Genomic DNA, 23,231 nt, shown 5'->3' on the forward strand with positions numbered 1-23,231 from the left:
AATTTCTTTTAAAATCACCTCCAATCCTAAAATGATTATGTTAAAAAATTTACTAACGTGGGTACTTAATTATTATTTGTTTTAATAAAATTAAATAATTAAATAGTTTTATGAAAGTTTACTGAGGAGTTTAATGTAATTAATACACATAGTTCAATGTATTTCATAAGTTATGACATAGTTAAAAGATATCATTGTGTGTTTAAGGTTTTTTAGACCTCTTATGGAAGATCCGATAACCTATTATATATAAATTAAATCCCTTCTCTGAAACCTTAATACAATAACTTTGGCCATTATGGGGCGTTTGGTTAAAGAAGATTAAAGATTACTTTAATAATCTATATTTTATTACGTGCGTTACTTTGTTTGGTTTATAATTAATAAAATATTTTAGTAATCTTTTCTTATCAATGGTGATGTAATAGATAATATAAGGGGCTGTTTGGTTCCAGAATTTAAAGATTACTTTAGTAATCTATCTTTTATTATCTTATTTAATTTGTCAATAATAAAATATTACAATAATCTTGTATTACCAATGCTGATGTGAGAGGTAATATAGGTGATAATTTGATTACCACCTTCACCTTAGATATTAAACGATTACCAAAGTAATCTTGATTTTATTATAATTATATTATTATTTATTAATTTTTTGAGACAGAAATAAATTTATTTTTAATTAATATAACAAATAATATAAAAAATATTTAAAAATAATTGTATTCAAGGGTATTTAAGTAAAATAATTAACAATTATTCTTTTATTACCTTTAACTAAACACAATAATTATTTATGTTTATCAAATTTTATCAAACACAGTAATCATTTATATTCAGTAATCTTCTAAGTAATCTATCTATTTTGGTAATGAAACATTACTCAAACTAAATGCCCCCTAAGAGTTAATCTAATTAGCACCTCTATCTTAGATATTAAAATATTACCAAGATAATCCTGATTTTATTATAATTATATTTTTATTTATTAATTTTTTAAGAAAAAAATATTTCATTTTTAATTAATATAACAAATAACATAAAAAATATTTTAGAATAATTATACTCAAGAGTATTTAAATAAAATAATTACTAATATTTTTTTTATCATATCTAATCAAACATAATAATTTTTTATATCTACCAATTTTTATCAAATTTAATTAGTAATAATTTATAATAAGGAATCTTAATTTTGTTAATAAAATATTCCTCAAATCTAATACCTCTTAAAGCCATTGTTCAATTAAGTTTCAAAAAAGGAATATTAATCACTATAAATTTTGAAATATCAAAATAACAAAGAATGTACAACAATATTTATATTAAAAATTACTATGAATAGACAACATTAATTAATATAAAACTCAGACAATTACTTTAAACCTCATAGAAATATTTTATAATAAATCTCCTATAACAATCATAAATTGATTAATTTTCATAACATAAAACCAAATAACCCGAGGCAAAGGTAGATTTTTTTTTTTTTTAACTAATAATGAAAGTGCAATACATATAAAGAATATAGAGTTAGAGTATAAATTAAATCATAAATCTACTTGTTAATGAAGTCTACAACATTTCTTTATTACTTGTTAACGAATAAGAAATGTTATGTATTGAGGTTAAATCATAAATCTACTTCTTTTTAGTTAATGAATTAATATTTATATTAAAAACTTATTGTAATAAAATCATGTAATAATATTTTGAACTTAGACGAGTTCTCAATTATGAGTTTTACTATAGAATTTTAATTATGCTTTCATCACTTATTAATGAAAGACAAATATTACATAAAATGTATATCAGAAACGTGTGAAGTCATGTGAAACTAATTTTTGATTTCAAAAAATATTATATTTTAAATTTTATCAAAGATATAATCATACGAAAATATGTTACATAAAAAAGTGTGTTATAAACACATGAAATCACATAGATGATTTTAGATTCAAATTAAAGAGAATTCATTTAGTAATTTTTTCATTTTAACTCTATTGACTTATATAATTCATGATATGTTTAAATTTATAGTGAGAAGGATGAAATATATGCGATGATATACCTAATTGTTGATATATGATATTTAGTTATGCTCAAACCATCTTGAACTATTAAATTAATAAAACAACATATATATTTAATATAAAATAATCTTCGATTGAATAGAACAAATATATAATTCAATACAAAAATAGAATTCAATACAAATATATAATTATCAAAATATTAGTTAATGTTGATAAATTTTAAGACCATTATGTGAATATTTTAAATGTAATTACATTTTTACATAACTGTCAATCAAAATTAATGTAATAGGTAATTATACATAAGTACCTTATGCCTTAATTTATGGTAATCCATAAGTATGAAGTTATTAAAATAACATCATTAAAATTGCAAAGTTCTTTATTAACTTTTAATTTTATTAATACATAATTTCTAAAAATATCTAACCTAAAAGTATAAGTAAAAATTCTTTTAAATGTGGTTTAACATGATTTTACATTATCCATTTTAATATTTTATCTTCAGCGTAAGAAAATGGTTGGTCAAAAATAACAACATACTTGGTCATGAAGTATCACATTTTCATTTGATTGAACGTGATAGTGAACATTTCTTTTATGTGCCCAAAACCACTTAAGCCTCTTGCTATATTGGCACTGGGACTAACGAATCACAATCTAGTAAAGACAAGTTAATGTTATCCTCCCATCTCATATGAAATTTTTTTATAATAATTTATAATATATCAACAAATATGCTCTATGCCACCCGATTAACATATGTTAAACATGAACTGTAGTGTTTACATACTACTCGATAAATTACTCTTCTTTCGATCGTTTCTTGAATTTGTTCGAAGTGTCTCATACCATAGACTTTTGTTTTATTTTTTTCCTATCGAGCTTATGGTTATCCCATTTTCATATGTTGGTGCCCGTGCTTCTCTTTCACATAGATCATCAATAATATTATTAGCATTATAATATTCAAATAAATTGAACTCATTTGAGTCTATATCTATTTGTAAAATATTTTGATAAATAAAAATATAAGAAATAAAAATTGATTGATAAAGTTAAAATGAAAACTAAATTACAATCATAGAAAAATATTGTTTATGAATTTAAAGAGTTTGAGAATGAGAAAATATGAGATTGAGAGTGTATATATGAATTTTTGGAGTGGAAAGGAGAGAGAACAATTTGGAGAAAAAATAATAAAAAGTACAAAAAATTAATTTTTTTGCCAGGCCAACGGCTACTGGCCTGAATGGCTTCTGGCCCGCAAAGCCAAAAAATTTATTTTTTTTTTAAATTTTTAATAGGCGGGCTACAGTATTGATCGTGTTGGGCCGGACCTGACCTAGTATAGTAGCAGACCATGCCCTTTTGAGCTGAATCTTACTCTTTCTGAACCCCAAAACCCAACCAAACCAATAAGACAAGGCCTCTCAAGCGGTCTTAACCAGCAGGGCGGTGACCGGAAGGACCCTTCAAATAACAAGGACTAAAAATTAAAGCTGGCAGCTCCGCCTTCACGCATTAGCCACAAACAACAAACTCCCCACCGTGACCCCACTGACGAAATGCAAGCTTCGACTCTTGAAGCTGGAGTGCGTCAAGGATTATCTGTTAATGAAGGAGGAGTTCCTAGCGAATCAAGAGAGGTTGAAGCTGCAGGAGGAAAAGAATGAGGAGGACCGATCGAAGGTTGATGATCTGCGTGGGACACCCATGAGCGTGGGCAATTTGAAGGAATTGATTGATGAGAATCATGCGATTGTCTGAGTATTATGTGGGGATTTTATCGTTCATGGATAAGGATCAGCTGGAGCCTGGATGTTGCAGACTGAACAATTTAGAGGCACTTATGGGTGATGGAGGGAAAATGGAAATATGAAGTAAATAAAAAAAGTTAGCTGGGCATAAGGACAGTGTCCTTTTGCAATTATGTTTCATTACTTAGTACTTTTCAATTGTACGTAATTATATGATATGGTGTGTTGTCTTGTTTGTTGATTGTCATTGTTTAGTTGATACGATGTCGTTCCATTAGTGGAGTGTGGTGTCTTAAATAATGGAAAAATAATGAAAATATTCAGTTTTTGGCACAAAACTCATGTTAAGCTTCCCTCTCCTATTTTGTAACCTTTCTCTGCTTTTGGAATTTTCTTAATTCTCAAATTTAGTGCGACTTCGTGCAATAGTGGTATTAGAGCCATCACCACGTCTCTCAGTTGCAATCGTGTGACGTGGGTGGTGACGCCGGCATTGCAGTGTTTGTCTGGGGCTAGCAAAGAGCTAGTGCACAGCCAGCCCACGTGGATGTCAGGGCTGCGGAGCATGATGGTATGTTAGGATCCCAAGTACAAGGTATGAGACTTGGATCCCACATTGGAAAGTATGGGTAACTAGTGTGGGGTTTATATGGCCTTAAGCTCTGCCATCTCAATAGCTAGCTTTTGAGGTATGGTTCTCCTAAGGTTCGTATCACTGGATGTGCTATTCTTATGCATAATAAGGCTTTTTTTTGGAGAATTTGGGAATAACGGTTTGATTCGTGATGTGGCAGTTGACAATTGGAGGTTAGAGTTTGTAATTATGTGAACTTTGAAATAGGATATGAATTTATATCGCTTGTGAGGTGGATTTGACGATTGATGTAATTGCAAATTATTAGTGGGATTTAAGGTCTATTTTTCAAATTATGGCTTGCTTTATAATGTTGGGCTTTAAAGTATAGTATTGGATCCGGTCCACCCATGATGGGTTGACCCGATCCATTAGGGTTATAAGGTTAACCCATGATAGGCAATATTACAATATTGCCCTTGACAGTTATTTTTAATAACTGCCACTCCCCCTCTTATTTAAAAGCATGTAACTTCTATTGGGAAGTTAACAATAATTGAAACAGAAGCAAAACAAAAACAGTGATCAATACAATACTCTTCCAAATCAATTCTCTGGAAGAATTCTTGCAGAAACAAGAGATAATCAACAAATTGTGTTGTGGATAGTTTTAGGAGTGCATCGAATCATCGAATCATCATCAATTTTCAGATTAAGACAATCGGGTATGCTTTCTGTGATCCTAAAATTAGTTTGATTTATGCTTACATTGGTATCAGAGCCACTTATATCTGTGTAATTGTGATGTTGGTGATATAAACATGATTAGGAAGCATGTTTAGAGATTGAATTACTTGAACAGTAATTTATTTATTAAATAATACATACGGATGATTATGCTTATTGATGGATTTGTTGCAATTTTGTGAAATTGATGCTTAGAATCATGTTAGGATGAATCCTGGATATTAGTTTCATGATTAATTAGAAAAAAATTACATGAAATCGCATGAAATTGGACGAAATTCAGTGGACTATGCATCGCCCAAAAACCGTGACATTCATGCTTTTAATTAGCCAAAATCCGGTGACTTCGTCGCCTGAAATTTGATGTATCTTTATCTTCGTGTCACGGGCTTCAAAAGCCCTATGAAATTTTCGTCGGAGATTGATCGGAAGACGGCCAATTTTGCCATCAAAATGTTAGGGTTCATACTACGTCGCGGGTCACAATCGGGTTAGGAAAACCTAATTGCCCAACCCAAATGGTCAATGGGTTGGTCAAACCTGATGGTCAACGGTTCAACTCATTTGGTCAACCAGGCCGATCCAATCCGAATCCTGACCCATGGTAACCTGGTCAATCGGGGTCAATTATTGACTAGTCAATGGTCAAACTATTGACCAATCAATGGTAAGCGCTTTGACTGTGCGTGAGGACCTGGTCCTAACGCGTGGAGGCTCGTGACAACACGTGAATTGAGTTGTTCGATGCGTGGAAGTACGTGAGACATTATTTTGGTGAGTGGAAGCGCGTGCATGCTTCTATTAATTCTCAGCAGCTTATATTAGCTTAGATTCAGTTTTGTGTGATCTGTTTATACATGAATTAAACACTTATTAGTGTTATTTTGATCATGGTTTTGAATTATACTTTGCTAAATATGTGAACATGTGTTGTTTATATTGTTATGCATGTATAATTTATTATTGTCCATTTGTTGGTCATATATATAGGGTGAACATGTTGACTAAAGACTACTATCTAAACTATAAGATGAATCCAGTGCATAATCTTTACACTCACCTTGGTGTCATGTATGAGAGATATAATGATTTAAAAGAGAAGGGCATAAAGTTAACTGAAAAGGAGAGGATATCTGGATTACTAAGATCATTGCCAGATTATTGGACTTCAATAATTTCTAATCTTGTTTGGGGCAAGAAATTTAAGAATTATTGGCAATGTGTGGATGAATTATAGCTCGCTAAAGAACGCAAAATTGTAATAAATATAAGAAAATCTACATCACTCTCTATTTTCCCAAATCAACGTAATGCGAGGCATGTAGGCTATCGCAAGCATGATAATAACTTTATCTTAGATAAAGTTACTCCTAGTATTGTTAGAGATAGAGAAAATGTTTTTTCTCAATCTGATTGGTGGAGATCAAATCCCTATAAATATGGAGAGCGTTTAATTAACAAGATGCCATGTTTTAAATTGTACAAATCTCAAGCCAAGGATTGTTCAGAAGTTAGTCATAGTCATTGAATTTCATGTCCATATTTATTTCATGCATATTTGTTTAATTTTGAATTATTGTTATGTTGAACTTTCAATGTTGATATAATATATATGTTTTATGGATTATTTGTGGGAATTCTAAGACCGGTAGAATTAAATTATTCTCGTCTAGAATATACATTGACGCGATTGGATTAATTGTTAAAATATGAAACATTTGTGTCATAGACGATGATTGGGAACATAGTGAACTTTCGACTCTATGTCTTATGTGACATATTTTAATCTTTAATGCACAATTGCGACAATAAAATGTGTATATATCTTATTGTTGGTGTTGTGTTGCGAATCTCTGTAGTTATATATTGAAATGGCTTCGAAAAACATAATTGCCGATTTGAATAAGGGAGAAAGATTGAATGGAGACAATTATAAAATATGGAGAATGAGAATGCACTATATCCTAGATGAACAGGATGCCTTGGAAGCTGTTAATCAGGTTATGGATGAGCCCCAACTGGCTGAGGGGCAGAATCCTAATAATGCCCAACATAGGCATAATATAGACGTTTATAATTCCTAGAAAAAGAAAGATTCGACTGCCAGAGGAATACTCATCAACTCACTGAATGATGATATTGCTTATCAGTATGAGCAATTTGAAACTGCAAATGCTATGTGGGTAGCATTGACAGAAAAGTTTGGAGGAACGACCGTCTCTAAACTACGGTAGTTGACCATCAAGTTTGACACATATAAGAAAGTTCCCAATAAACCAATAAAGCAACATCTGAGGGAAATATCGAACATGATAATTGAGCTGAAGAAAGTTAGGCATGAACTGACTGATGAACAGCAAGTGCAGGTTGTTATACGATTTCTTCCTGATGGTTGGGAGCACATGAAAGTGAACATGACCTATAATGACAATATCAAGACTTTTGATGATATTGCTCGCCACCTTAAACTAGAAGCTGAGTGCCTAGAGGTTACTGGACTAAATGCTCAAGCATATGTTGCTGAGTCCAGTTCGAAGAAGTTTTTTGGCTATAAGAGAAAATGGAAAAAATTTGGAAAATGAAAAGAGATCGTCCAAGGACCTGTGAACAAGAACAAATGGTTCAAGTGCAAAAGAGGTAAACGCTATGGGAAAAGAGATAAGTCTAAACTGACCTGTTATAACTGTGGTAACAAGGGTCATTTCGCCTGTGAATGCACAGAGCCGAAAAAGGTATTGTCTTATCTTGTCTCAAATTGTGAGATTTATGTTTCTAGTACCGTTTTCTTAACTGAATCTCATCATATGTGGATCGTAGACTCAGGAGCCACAGACCATATAGCTCGTGATAGAGACACTTTCGTAGAATTTCATCGAATACCGAGGGAAATACGGTGGATATATGTAGGTAATAATACCAAAGTTAAAGTAAAAGGAATGGGTACATGCAAATTAGTTTTGCGCGGTGGTCAAACCTTGTACCTATATGATGTTTTATATGCTCCAGAAATTCGACGAAATCTGGTCTCTATAATGGTTCTTTTAAAACTGGGATATTATTTTATTTTCTCTGAAAACTTGGTTAAACTTTTTTATAACGATATGTTTTATGGTGCTGGACACCTTAAATTGTATTAATGATAATATTGTTAGTTTTTCTTTATTTGCAACTTCTAATAGTCTAGATGTGGATGCAAATAAATGACATGCTAGATTAGGGTATATTGGCCAAGAGAGAATGAACAGATTGGCCCGTGAAGGTTTATTAGGACCTGTCACAAAAATAGATTTGCCTATTTGTGAGCATTGTCTAGCAGGAAAAACTACTAGAAAACCTTTTGGCAAAGCTATTAGAGCTGAAGTTCCTCTGCAACTTGTACACTCAGATATTTGTGGACCTATGAATGTTAGAGCTAGAAAAGGAGCATTCTATTTCATCACTTTCATAGATGATTATTCACGTTTTGGTTATGTCTATTTCATCTCCTATAAGTTAGAAGCAATAGATTGTTTTAGACATTATATGAATGAGGTCGAGAATCAGTTGGACAAAAGAATAAAAGCCTTGAGAACTAATCGAGGTCGTGAATATTTATCTACCAAATTTAAGGAATTATGTAGTGAAAAAGGAATTATGAGACAATTGACGATTCCCAAACTCCGCAACAAAATGGTGTAGCAGAGAGACGAAATCGAACACTATTGGAAATGGTTAGGTCTATGATAGCGCAAGCAAATCTTCCAATTTCGTATTGGGGAGATACTTTAATGACTGCGACTTATATACTTAACCGTGTGCCTACTAAGTCAGTAATTTCTACACCTTATGAGTTATGGATAGGTAGGAAACCTGAATTAAATATGATGCGCCCTTGGGGGTCTACTGCATATATCCGTGACACATTCCATAAATTCGAAAAATTGGGTCCAAGAGGTAAGAAATGTATCTTTATAAGATACTCTGAACACTCTAAAGGGTATATGTTCATAGGAGAGGACTCTAATGGAAGAATGACTGAAATAGAATCTCGAGATGTGACGTTCATAGAAAATGAATTTCCTGAAAAGGGTGATATCGATAAAAGTCTTTATCTATATGAAACGGAAGAGGAATGTAGAGAAGGTTCATCCCAGTGACCATTAGTTATGTCACAAGAGACGATGTCTCTACTTGTTCCAGATAGTGGGAGCAATGAGATTATGCTCCAACCTATTTCGAATAGTGGGAGCGAAAATCCTCAATTGTGTAAGAGCGAACATTCTCGAATCCCCAAGAGACATTTCGAAATTGAAAATGAAGTTTTCATAACTGCTCCTCCGGAAGACGATAAGCCTAAAAATATCAAAGAAGCTCTATTATCCCTTAATAAGGAAAAGTGGCAAGAAGCATTAGAGGAAGAAATGAAATCCATGGAACTTAACCAAGTTTGGAGTCTAGTGGACTTACTACCGGATCGAAAACCTATTGGGAATAAATGGATTCTCAAAATTAAACGAAAGACGGATGGCTCAATAGATAGATACAAAGCTCACCTAGTGGTAAAAGGCTATACTCAATAAGAAGGTATAGATTATGAAGAAACCTTTTCACCCATTGTGAGATTTACTTCAACCCATGTCATTCTAGCTATAGTAGCACACTTAGATCCAAAATTGCATCAGATGGATGTCAAAACAGCTTTTCTTAATGGAGAGCTTGACGAAGAAATCTACATGGATCAGCCTATAGGTTTCGTGGTAAAAGGCCAAGAGCGTAAAGTGTGCAAGCTCTAAAAATCTATATATGGCCTAAAACAGTCATCAAGACAATGGTACTTAAAATTTCATAAGACAATATTGTCTTATAATTTTAAGATGTTAGAACAAGATCATTGTGTTTATGTGAAAAGATCTGATGATAAATTTGTAATTCTATCTCTTTATGTGGATAATGTGTTGATAACTGGGAGTGATTTGGAATATGTGATGATCATTAAAAATTAGTTATCTGCAAATTTTGACATGAAGGATATGGGTGAAGCAGATTATATTTTAGGTATAAAAATCAAAAGGGATTGTTCAAAGAGACTTTTGGCTCTGTCACAAGAGCATTATATCCAAAATATTTTAGAATGATTCAACATGGGAAACTGCAAGCCCGTAGATAATCCTGTGTCAAAAGGCGATTCATTGAGCTAAGACTTGTGTCCAAAGACTCAAAACGAAAGAAATGAAATGTCTCTAGTACCTTATTCAAATGCGGTTGGAAGTCTCATGTACGCGATGATGTGTGCTCGTCTTAATATATGCTTTGCTGTTGGATTGGTTAGTTGATATCAATCGAATCCAGGAAAGGAACACTGGAAGGCTGCAAAGAGGATATTGAGATATTTGAAAGGCACTGTGGATTATTGTTTGTGCTACCAAGGAAAGGATTTGCGTATCGTTGGCTATTTGGATGCTAACTAGGGTAGTGACTTGGACCAACGCAAATCAACTTCAGGTTATGCTTTTTTACTCCAAAATGGCACTATATCTTGGAGCAGTAAGAAACAAACATGCATAGCCTTATCCACAATAGAAGTAGAATTTGTAGCATGTTCTGCTGCTGTGCAAGAAGTTGTTTGGTTGAAAAGATTTTTTGAGAATTTGGGTGTAATGGATGCATCGTTGGTCCAATAGTTATGCATTATGATAATCAAGCTGCAATAGCTTTCACAAAGGATCCCAAATTCCATAATAGAACTAAACATATCGACACCAGATATAACTTTGTCAAAGACATCATTTGAAAGAAGGAAGTGATCGTATAATATATTTCTACGCATAACATGATTGCTGATCCTCTAACTAAACCGATCTCAAGAGATGTATATCTTACACATGTTAAGTCTCTTGGCTTGCGTAGAATATGATAGATGACTTGTTGAGTATATATTGTACTTGTAACACAACGTTAGAACATCAAAGAGTTTGAATTTATTTTATGTGTTTGAATTCATGGTGTTTATGGATATACACATTGTTTATTTTTGAAATCTCAACAAGATGATAATGTCACACAAGTTTGATTGGCTCTCTCACATGAGCAATCGCCTTTGACGTTGAGGAGAGCATGCAAAGATGAGACATATTTCTTGAGGTTGATGCGGCTTGAAGAACGCACTTAGAAAATGAGAATTGTTCAAGAAATGAATTATTTGATATGTCGCCTTGATGATTAATCAAGATGAGGTCATGACTTGATAGATTTGAAAATGATTGATTTGGATTCCCCACGTCCAAATAACTTGTGAATGCCAGATGTGAGTTCTTAATAGATAAAGACACCTGCAAGATTGGAGAGATGATTAAGAACTCAGGTTAGACGCTTAGTGCAGCGACTGAACTAAGATCTGTACAATGTTAGTAATGAAATTTTGAAAAGATATACATTGTAGCACATGATTCATACCATGTGTGCATGAATAAGACGACCGCTTGAAGTAGTGGAAGGATGAATCCCTGCTCCTTCACTGTGTAAGACTTTATGATGATTACCTCATGATGATACCCTTTGACTCTTTACTGTTATTTGATGTTTATTCTTAGTGTTGCTATCTTAGCTTGGAACCTATGACTATGAATGATTCAGTCTATGGAACATGACTAGAAAAGCAGCTAAGTTTAAATTGAGAATTCCGAGTAGATGAGGAAGACTTATATATTACGTGTGTCCATTGGTCAGCCGGTCATGTCACTCATACAAGAGATTAGACTTGATCATGGATACATAGGAATATAACATAATAATAAATGAGGGATTAAAGGGAGCTAGTGTTATCGAGTAAGTCTGGGGTGCTGCGAGACTAACGCTTTATTTTATTTTGGGTTGAAGTGACTATGTTATTCCTAACAGATGCATAGTAAATTAGCTCCCAAGTGCAGGTTGCTCGCAAGGTCGCACGACACATTTGCTAGTATGAATTGCTCTGTTCTGTAAGATTTCTGTAGAAGAGTATTGTGATTCGGATCACCCATCATGTGTGAGTGGGAGATATTGGATCCGGTCCACCCATGATGGGTTGACCCGATCCATTAGGGTTATAAGGTTAACCCATGATAGGTAATATTACAATATTGCCCTTGACAGTTATTTTTAATAACTGCCACTCCCCCTCTTATTTAAAAGCATGTAACTTCCATTGGGAAGTTAACAGTAACTGAAACAGAAGCAAAACAAAAACAGTGATCAATACAATACTCTTCCAAATCAATTCTCTGGAAGAATTATTGCAGAAACGAGAGATAATCAGCAAATTGTGTTGTGGATAGTTTCAAGAGTTCATCGAATCACCAAATCATCATCAATTGTCAGATTAAGACAACCGGGTATGCTTTCTGTGATCCTGGAATTAGTTTGATTTATGCTTACATATAGGGTAAAAGATTTGTATGGTGTGAATTTTTTCATGGAATGCTGAATTTGTAGAATTTACTAAGTGAGACTATTGTTTGATTTAACTGCAAGAGTTTAGTAGGTAAAACTTGTAACCATGTGAGTTTTGACATTGAATGTAGTATTTTAACACTTTTGGAGTGGGAATTAGGGTTTGATTTAATTTCAAGTGATTGGGAGGGAGGGGGTTTAAGGCTTAACTTAGTTTAAATTGTTAAATGGGATTCATGTTTGATTTGATTGCAAGTGTTTAAGCGGGTTAAACTTTAAGTGATGTGATTTTTGGAGTAGGTAAGAGAATTTGTAGTTTTGTTTACTAGCAATACATATTGGTATGTTAGAATGAAAGTTTTGTTTAAGTTGGATTATGATTTGATTTAACTGTATAAATGGAATTAATGTGTTTTTCAAGTTTGAGGTTTTGTTGTGTTTTTTTTCTTTTTTTTTTTCGTTGTGTTTTTTTTTTTTTTTTTTTTTCAAGTGTTGTTTATGTGGAGATAAATCAGAATGATGTGTGGAATGATTTTAAGGAGAGGGGTGAAGTTATTCCATTAAGAATGTATTCAGGTAGAGCATTTAGAATGTATTTATGACTTCATTGAGAATAGGAATGCCAAATATTTTGGATGAATTAAATTATGGAAATTCTTATTGGTTTTTTCTTTATTATCTGTTCAGGTCCTTTCTGTGGTTGGGCTTCTTCAAGATGATGTTGATCCCATGGTATCTGTGATGAAGGTTGAGAAGGCCCCGTTGGAATCATATGCTGACATTGGTGGGTTGGATGCCCAAATACAGGAAATTAAAGAAGCTGTGAAACTTCCACTTACTCATCCTGAATTGTATGAAGACATTGGTATCAAACCTCCTAAAGGAGTTATACTTTATGGGGAGCCGGGAACTGGAAAAACTTTGCTTGCGAAGGTGCATACTTGTTTCTTTTGTTTATTGGCTTCTTTTATTGCATTTTATTTATGGACATGAATAGCTATAACATGCAACAGTTAACAAAAATTTCTAAGCTCTGAAGGTAAAGTTGTAAATCTATTTAGAATCTGAAAATCTACACAATTTATAATTACTACTTATTGTCTCTATCAACATATTTGAAGCATTAAGTACTCTGATACATGGTGCGATTGTGTTAGGAGAGGCTATATGGGTGACTTGATTTGTCTTCCTTCTGGGTCTAGCACTAGGGTGTAAGGTGCAAAAGATGAGGATATTGCTTTATCAACTTCTGTTTCTCTCTGTCTAATATAGATATTTTGGGTCTAGCAACTGTTCTCTGCTGTACGAGCTATGTTTCTCTATATTTGAGTAAAACTGTCAGATACAGTACATACCATAGTTTTCGCAATAGATCTTTCATAGCTCTTTCTAAATGAAGCCAGTTTTCAGTTGCTATGGAGATCAAGATTCAGAAATGTTGTTTTTCAAGTTTTTAAACGAATGGAATAACAATATTTGGCAAATCAGGGAAAAAACCATAATTTTAGCTGGATTAATCTTTCACACTGGATAATGTTCTTTTATTTTACTTCAGGCAGTGGCAAACTCAACATCAGCAACTTTCTTGCGTGTTGTTGGAAGTGAATTGATTCAGAAATACTTGGGAGATGGCCCAAAATTGGTCAGAGAACTCTTTAGAGTTGCAGATGATCTTTCACCATCAATTGTCTTTATTGATGAAATTGATGCAGTTGGGTTCTTTCTTTAATATGAATGTTTGGAACATAAGGCAATGCAAATTGTTGCCTGTCAGCTGTGGTTGACCTTTCTGTTGTAATTTTATTTGCCAGATATGATGCACATTCGGGCGGTGAACGTGAGATTCAGAGGACAATGTTGGAGTTGCTCAATCAGTTAGATGGTTTTGATTCAAGAGGAGATGTCAAAGTGATTCTTGCGACAAATAGAATTGAGAGTCTGGATCCTGCTTTGCTGCGTCCTGGACGAATAGACAGGAAGATTGAGTTTCCTCTTCCCGATATTAAAACTAGGAGGCGAATTTTTCAGGTACTTCAGTTTGGTATATTATCTACAAAACTATATATATATTTTTTATTTTTTGGGTGTGTGGTATTATTTCTGTGATCTTTGTAATCAGACAATGTCCTCATTGGACAAAATCAAAATAAGGAGTTTAAAGGTACAAGATACTCCCTGAATTAGTGTGATCGATATACACACAAAGAGTGTGTTGTGGTTGTATTGTGATTGTTTTTGTCCAACTTGTAATGATAAAAATTGTTAATCATGAGACAAAATTAATAGAAGGAACACTCATTTTTCCATTAAGCACTCACAGCCCAAATGCATGGCTCGCGTGCGTGCAACTGTGCAAAAATTAAATTTTCACTCCCAATGGTTTTGCTCTTGCTTGGAGTGCGCGCTGCACGTCTGGCGTTGTGCACAGTGAATACTTGGCACAGTTTCGCTGTTTGCTGAGATTTTAGGTGGTGGCAGACGACGACGACCCATCCGAAGCCTAATCTCACACCTCTCACGCATGATGGAGCCTGGTTATCCGCACACACATGCTCCTCATCTTGCTGTTTGGAACAAACACGGTGGCTCCTGTTTCCCCCTTTCTCCAACTTCTTTATTAATTTTTCTTTTCTTTCTTTTGCATATTTAATCATCGACTCATGGTCTTACTCTAGCAGTTCATACAGGATTTATTCAAGAATTATATTATAGATCATCATCGCATATCCTCAAGAAATAACAAATTCAGAATTTACATACACAGTCGTATATTTAATCTTCATATATATTAAAACATGCATACACCATTACTATAACTAAGCATCTAGAAATATATATACATACGCAGCAATACAATCCAATTTACAGAACTTAGGTGCAAGAGGGAATAATGGATTGAAAGCCTACCTGTCTTTCGACAACTACGACGGTCTTCGCGTGGCAAAGTTTTCCCCAGCAATTTCTTCCCTTGATGGCACACTGAAGGCTTTGCCTCTCCTTCTCTAGTGGATAGGCACTAGGTAAATCAGAAAAAAAATTTTTCGATCTCTGCAATATGTTTTCTTTTGGATATATACAGAAGGTGGCGTTCTTCTATGGCAACTCTTTATCTAGAGCAAGTTTATTTTTGGGAGTCATGGTCATCCCATGCAAACGTTTTTGGGATTGAGATAATTAGATAATACAAACATATATACTATATAAATATATATATATATATATATATATATATATATATATATATATATATATGCGCATATATAATCCACAAGTATACACAATCTCCTAAAACAGACATACGTACACAATTAAATCAAAATTTGAGCAATAAAATATAATATTGAATAATACAGAAATGACCGAAATGCCTTTTACATTCATCCAAAGGTATTACATTGTTAGTGTTGGTTAATTGCTAGAAAAGGGTTATGAAATAACCATTCAAAAAGGTCCTTGTAAAATATATGACCTGTCTAGAGGATCTATTGTAATAGCTCAAATGAGTTCAAACAGGTTATTTCCAATGAAGATTAAAAGTGCTCAATCTTTTTTAATGGCTGAAGTGAGAGATCCATCATGGCTTTGACATTTTTGCTATGACCTCTTGAATTTTGGTGGATTAAAGACTCTCCAACTGAATAATATAGTAATCGGTCTTCCTCAAATTGTCATTCCGTTCAAAGTTTGTGAAGAATGTGTTGTTGCAAACATCATTATTCTAAATTCTCTCAAGAAAAGTTATGGAGAGCAAAAAATGTGCTAGGGCTGGTCCACCCTGACTTTGCGTTGGTGATCACACAAATATGCAATACAAATGCAAAAACATAGATCCTTTATTTGGTACAAAATCCAAAAACATACATGCATACATGCTACTGTTAGAGAATTTGCGAGGACATTTCTCTAAGACTTGCCTCTTAGTGATTGAATTGCTGATATAACCTACAAGAGCGTACTTAGCAATAGACTGTGTGTATGTATATGTATGATAGAGTGATGTTACGTGCACTTATATTGGGCATCAATTTAGGTACCAATGATAACGTGTCAACTATTAATTAGGTGATCTCAAATATAATAACATCTAATTATATGATAAGATATCATTATTGGAACTCAAATTGATATTTACTATAAGAGTATATAATATTATTTTGTTAGCCAAAAATTTAAGTCTCTATACATATGTATAGAAACAAAATTGCATAAAATATAATAAAATTAGAATTTAAAACCAACCTTCAGCCATTGTAAGATGAATTTGATGCAGAAACCACTAGAAACTCCTTTGAATGAAAAGCTCTTCCAAGTGATCCAAATTTTCAGTATGATGGTATATCTATGACAAAATTCGTTCAACTTGGGGACCTTTTTCATTACACTTAAATATTTATTCCATCATTAAGGATGAAAAAACTGAAGTGGAGTAAAAACAAGGGGAGTTATGGACCACCTCAGCTTTTATAATAGCTTCTGTATTAACTACATATAGCAGTTATATGGAGAAGAAAAATCATCATTTTCAATGTAATTATTGAAGAAAAGAAACAAAAATAAATGAATAATGGCAATAAATCTTCTAAGAATAAGTATTATACTCCATGTATCACAATGTATTCTATTTATATGATCAATCAAAATCATAAATTGGATTAAAAACTGAAGTAATCCAATTGTAAAACAAGAAAGGGATAGCAATCTTATTTATTTGTACTATGTAAAAGCCCATTACCCATTGGAAACCAGACTACACTGAGAGTGCTTGGACTCCAATTCGAGTCCCACAAAATACAGAATTTGGCAAAATGTCCATTCGACGCAATATGCTTAGCATAAAAATTGAACTAGCTTGGTGGCTTTTTTGTTACTATATCCAAAATATGATCTTAGGATCAAGTTTTGGAAAAACAGAAATTCAGTCTCTGCGGAGACAAAAAACCATCATATTTATATATGATAAATCATTCTTTTGATTATTTTCATCTGAAGGTAAAACTGATGGTTAGTGATGGACCTACAAAGGGACAATTTTTTTTTATTAACTCATAAATTTTATTTATGATATTAGGACCCAAGAATTTTTTTTATTATTTTCTGCTCTAAATTTTGTTACACATTTTTTAGGCCCAATTTTTGTACAATTTCATTTTTACAAGGCCTATATGGGCTACCACAATTACTAAAAATAGGGGGAGTTATGGCAGGTGAATTGAATTGTTAAAAGATTGAAAACTTAATTTGTTCTCTTTTGTCCAAAAAAAAAAAAAAAAACTCTCACAATTACAAAGAAATTGGAATAGGGAACACAACTAGGTTTCTAAAGGATGCTAAGACTACCATTGTACCACAAAGCGGTAAGGAATTTAGTAATATAAAATAATTTTATAATCATAGGTGAAGCAGAGAATCAGAGATTTGAGTTTGTAGCAATTAAGTGGAGCTTCATATTCTTCATCTTTCATAAAACAAAGAAGTAATTAGTTTTAAAATTGTCTAACAAATATTGTGATGTATATTGTTTATTAATTTAATGAATGGATAAGATGTATTAATTTTGTGAAGAGTGGTATTGAAAATATTTTGTCATAATTGTTAGAGACTAAAAGAAAAGAGTCTCATATATAATAAAATGAGTAAAATGAATGACATATAAGTGTGGTGGATTAAGCCTTAACATAAATAAATTGATTTTGTGTAATACGAGTTTCAATCTTCACACTTATAGACCCAATATATTTTCGATATGGTATCAAAGTATAAGCCAAACGACGGACCTAACAGTCTAAAGTGTTCTTGGATGCAAGTGACAATACACCCATCCAAATGGACTTAGTCAAATAACGAGTCTAACAACCTATAGTGATTGCACTTGAGGGAGGGTGTTGGAGACTAAAAGAAAAGAGTGACACATCTATCAAAAGTGAAAGTAAGTGATATATAAATACGGTGGATTGAATCTTATCATAAGTCCATTGGTTTTGTGTAATATGATTTTCAATCTCCACAATTATAGACTCAATATATTTCCGACAATAATAAATTGTAAAAATCAAGTTGTCTTGTAAACTTTCTTTATCTTAATTCAATATAAAAATATAACTACTTTATGTCTTTATTAATACCTTAGCTAGTAAAAACACAAATTATTCATGTTTTAAACACGTTTTTCCAAATTTTTAACCAAAATGAATTAAATGTATATTTTATCTATTCCCCGTATTAAAAGCATATTTTTGCAGTTTTTAAAGTACGAAAATCTCTTGCATTTTTAATTAATTATCATTATGTTATAATTATATAAAACGATAAAAACCTAATTTTTTGTCATCCAAATCTCTAACCTCTCCTGATAATTTTTTGTGATGATTGAATCTTGATTATAGATTATAGATTATATTAGAGACATCGTTAAAATGTCACTAACAAGATAAATAGTGTTATCGATGAGATAAATAGTTTTATTGATAGAATAAATAATATCATCAGTGGGATGAATAAAATCACTGGAAGAGAATTCAAGTCAAACTTAAACCGAGCTAACAAATTGAAACTTCATCTTGAATTTGATTTGAATCAAACCAAGTTCACTTGCTTTGAAACAATAACTAAAATATATGATATGTAAGCAACTCGAGGGAGATCATGACATAGAGGTGAAGAAATAGCTAATTTTCATCGCCATTCATTTAAGTTGTTTTATTCTGGGATTGAAATACAATTTTGACAGCTTAATAATAATTTTGATGGTCAAAGTGAATACAAAGTTACTTTTGTGTATAATGTGCCTTGATTCTGGAGGCTCATTTGCTGCATTTGATAGTTAAGAGTAAATTGATTCGTTTAAAAAAATTTTATCTATATGATTTTTTAGCAAGTACTCTAATTGAACTTGAAAATATTTTTGTTAATATATGATTGAACAAAAACTTTGATGTAGTACAAATTAGAGATCTCGCTTAAAAGTTGGTTTTAAAAGAAAATATATTATCATACAAAGTTACTTTTTATGTATTTTTATGTAAATTGCTATAACAACAATAGAAGAAACTTATATTGTAATGAATATTATCAAAAATTCATATTAAGATTAATATATTCGCAATGATTGACATGGAAACTACCATATAACGATTTTAGAAACATGAAAAGTATAAGAAGATTATTGTAATATATTTGTGATCATTTATTGACTTTAATGTATTTGTATTATTATTATTATTTGGACTTATTTGAAAAACGAAACTTATTACTTGTCGTCTTCTTTTTTTTTCAATCATTTAATTTTTTTATGAGACCCCTTACAAAAGTTGATGCGTCCGTCGCTGCCATAATCCATGGTCTTTAATAAAGACTTTGACTTGGACAAATGGTTGTTGTTGGCGTGATTATCATGTATGTCCCATGCCGCCTTGACCGCGTTCATAAGCATAGTCATTGTAGTTGTAGTTGGTGAAATAAAGACTAATTGAAAATTTCATAAAACGTTTTCCATGTGTTATAACACATTAACTTTCTAACATTTTAGCTTTTACAAAATTGATAGACATAACTTAAAATAATACCCATAGTTATTTTAATTAAAAAGTAGTCTTTTTTTCACAAGTTTGATATTTTATAGCTCTCTTCTAATTTATGAGATGAAACTGTTCTTGTATGTATTAGATTGGGACACACTCACCCTTAATCTTTAGCCCTAGATTGTTTGATTATATATGATATCACCCAAATTTAGAAGTGAAAAAAAATAGTATTATTTGTACTTATAAAAATAATTATCGATTTTTTATACTCATTATGATTTGTCATTATATAATTATATGTTATTTTATTGTTAATTTAAATCTTTCAATCACAAAATGATATATTATTATGAAAATCTAAATAGTAGTTTTTATAAATATATATATAGTTTTATTAATAAAAAAAATTTGGACATAGTGCTAGACCATGTAAATTTGTATCTTGTGTGATTAACTTCTTGCCTTGATTTCTCTCAGTTTAATTTGCAATTCAATTCAGTATCTTACAAGATCAACAACAAACTATCTCACGTGTGAAAAAAAATCTATACTTTATGGTTTGAAAGAGAAGAAATAATGAGATAAACTTCTTTAATTATATGGTAAATGGGTCAAATTGATTGATTTTTCTTTTTGATGTTTATAGAGAGGTGATGGTTAGAAAGACTTGTTTAGATAGACGATTAAGAGGGGAAGAAGCTAGTTTTATACATAACATCTATTTTAAATTAGTTTATATATATGCATATGAAATAAAATTTGGAGGTATCTAACTTGTTGGTTTTACTTATGAAGTCAAAAAAATTTATTAGTGCAACAGAATCATTAAATAAAAATTTTTCAAACATTTAATTGTCATCCATAAACATCAGGATCAGATTATGAATCATATTATGCATTATTCAACACAATAAAACTGTGTGCATAAACAATGTGTCACCATATGATTGGATATTATTTTATCTTTAACTTGAAACTATCAAATCATATAGTAACATAACGTTATTTATGTAAAAACGTATGTACATAATACTACTCTATTCAAAATCACAACAAACATAGCATAGGGTGTTTTAAGTGACTTGCGCACATTTGGAAGCTCTTTATCTTTTATTGCGAATACAATGCGTGTATCGCTATCCAATCTAACATAGGTTGGTGCAGAGGTAATCCACACAAGGCGCACAAATATGGAAAGGTGATGGGGAACACTGGGTATTTGCTAGACACTTAAGAGAACATAATATCTTGAGTGCAACAAAAAGTCTATATAGTTTGTAATACAATCTTTTTATATATATATACAAACTCATCAATGTTTCAAAGGGGTCAAATGTCTTTTACAAGAGTGATATAATTGGGACAATTGTATGCTATGTAACGATCATTCGTAAGAAATGCATAATTGTTCATGCAATATTGTATCAATCAACATTAATTCTATGATTGATGCTCGTGATATGTTATAAAATATTTGATAAAGTCAACTAAGGATAAGAAACGACATTTCCTTTGACTGGAACACCCATTCATACTGACCTGATATTTATCCAATATTCAAATATCTTCTATCCAATTTGGATAAAGTTAACTCTCTCAAAATACTTCATTCTAACGCCCCCTCCCCCCAAATTCTAAGTTATTTTAGTAAGATTCCTTATGTAGACAAAATCACACTAAAGTCCAATAATCTTATAGAACTTAAAATCTTTATGTAAGATTTAGGACATGATTCACTTTGTATAACCCAAGGCCTCTATATCTTGTGATCTACATTTTTTGTGTATGACCCATAGACTATTTCTTACGTTGGTAATGAACATATTTGTGATGAATTTATAATCTGTCAACCATTTTCACATAAACCAACATTTTTTTTGGTAAGTGGACAAACTAACATTGACCTCTAACAAGATATCATGGCCAACCAAATGACAAAATGTCAACCATAGACAATAACCTATAAACAATACAGTTACCATACAATTCGATCTTTTTATCGATTCATACCTTTTCAAGGTTGAAACATAAAAATAATGCTTATCTCAAATTATCTACAATTTGCATTAGTTGAGTTCAGTGGCAATGACTAGATAGTATTAGATTAAGTCACAACTCTATCCTATTATTGTCACAAATTCAAGTTGTAACTAACATCCATAGTCGACTTAACAAAGTTATCCACTCTCGTAGCCAATAGTGATGAATTTTCTATTGATCTACTGTAATTTTCATACGTCTCTCAATATTTTGATAATCCTTTCTGAAGGACTATGTTAGATTTTTGTGAAACCATATTGATCCATGTACATGACGATTTTATGACTTCAAGTCAAAGGATCATATACACCACCGTTTGTTAAAGGATGTGCTTTACAAACATTGAAGTTATCATCTACATGTAATCCTCTTAATAAACCAGTCTAATGAACTTGTCTATTTAACATACACCCATGTTATGCACTAGATTGTTAACAAATAACTTTGACTTATAAGATCTGTCACTATCATTTGATAGGATTGCTCAACACTATGATAACCCTAATTGTATAATTTATGTCTTACGTCAAAGTAATACTAAGACTACAAAAGTTTTTAAAATAATCACAATATGTGTACATAAGATTCTCATGATTAGTCGCATGTAACATAGAGTAAAATAAAAATTAATAAATGTCATTTCATTAATATAAACATGATACAATTTACAAACTAATATTGATACATCAATAAGATGATTGGTACTAGGTTATTGTAAGCAAACAACTTTGACTTGTGAGGTCTGTCTCTACTTTTCGATAAAGTTTTTCAATATTATGATAGTCCGAATTGTATTATTTATGCCCTATATTAAAGTAATGTCAAGATTACAATGTTTTTAGAATGATTATAATATGTGTACATAAGATTCTCATAATAAGTAGGATGTTGCATAGAGTAAAATAATGATTAAGAAATGTCATTTTGTTGATATAAACGTGAAACAATTACAAACTAATGCTAATGCATCAACCGAATGATTGGCACTAGGTTGTTAACAAATAATTTTGACTTGTGAGATCTGACGCTACCTTTTGATAGGGTCATTCAATACTTTGATAGTCTTATTAGTGTTATTTATGCTCTACTTCAGAGAGATATTAGAGGTACTAATGTTTATATATTGACCATAATATGCGTACAT

General features: G+C 31.7%; 1 pseudogene; it reads left to right on the plus strand.

Annotated features, from left to right (window-relative positions):
* LOC123195087 overlaps positions 1-14,796 on the plus strand; it is a 61,411-nt pseudogene extending 46,615 nt beyond the window's left edge.
* The last annotated feature ends 8,435 nt before the right edge of the window (positions 14,797-23,231 follow it).

This window comes from Mangifera indica, chromosome 13 (assembly GCF_011075055.1).
Source record: "Mangifera indica cultivar Alphonso chromosome 13, CATAS_Mindica_2.1, whole genome shotgun sequence".
NCBI classification, from domain to species: Eukaryota; Viridiplantae; Streptophyta; class Magnoliopsida; order Sapindales; family Anacardiaceae; genus Mangifera; species Mangifera indica.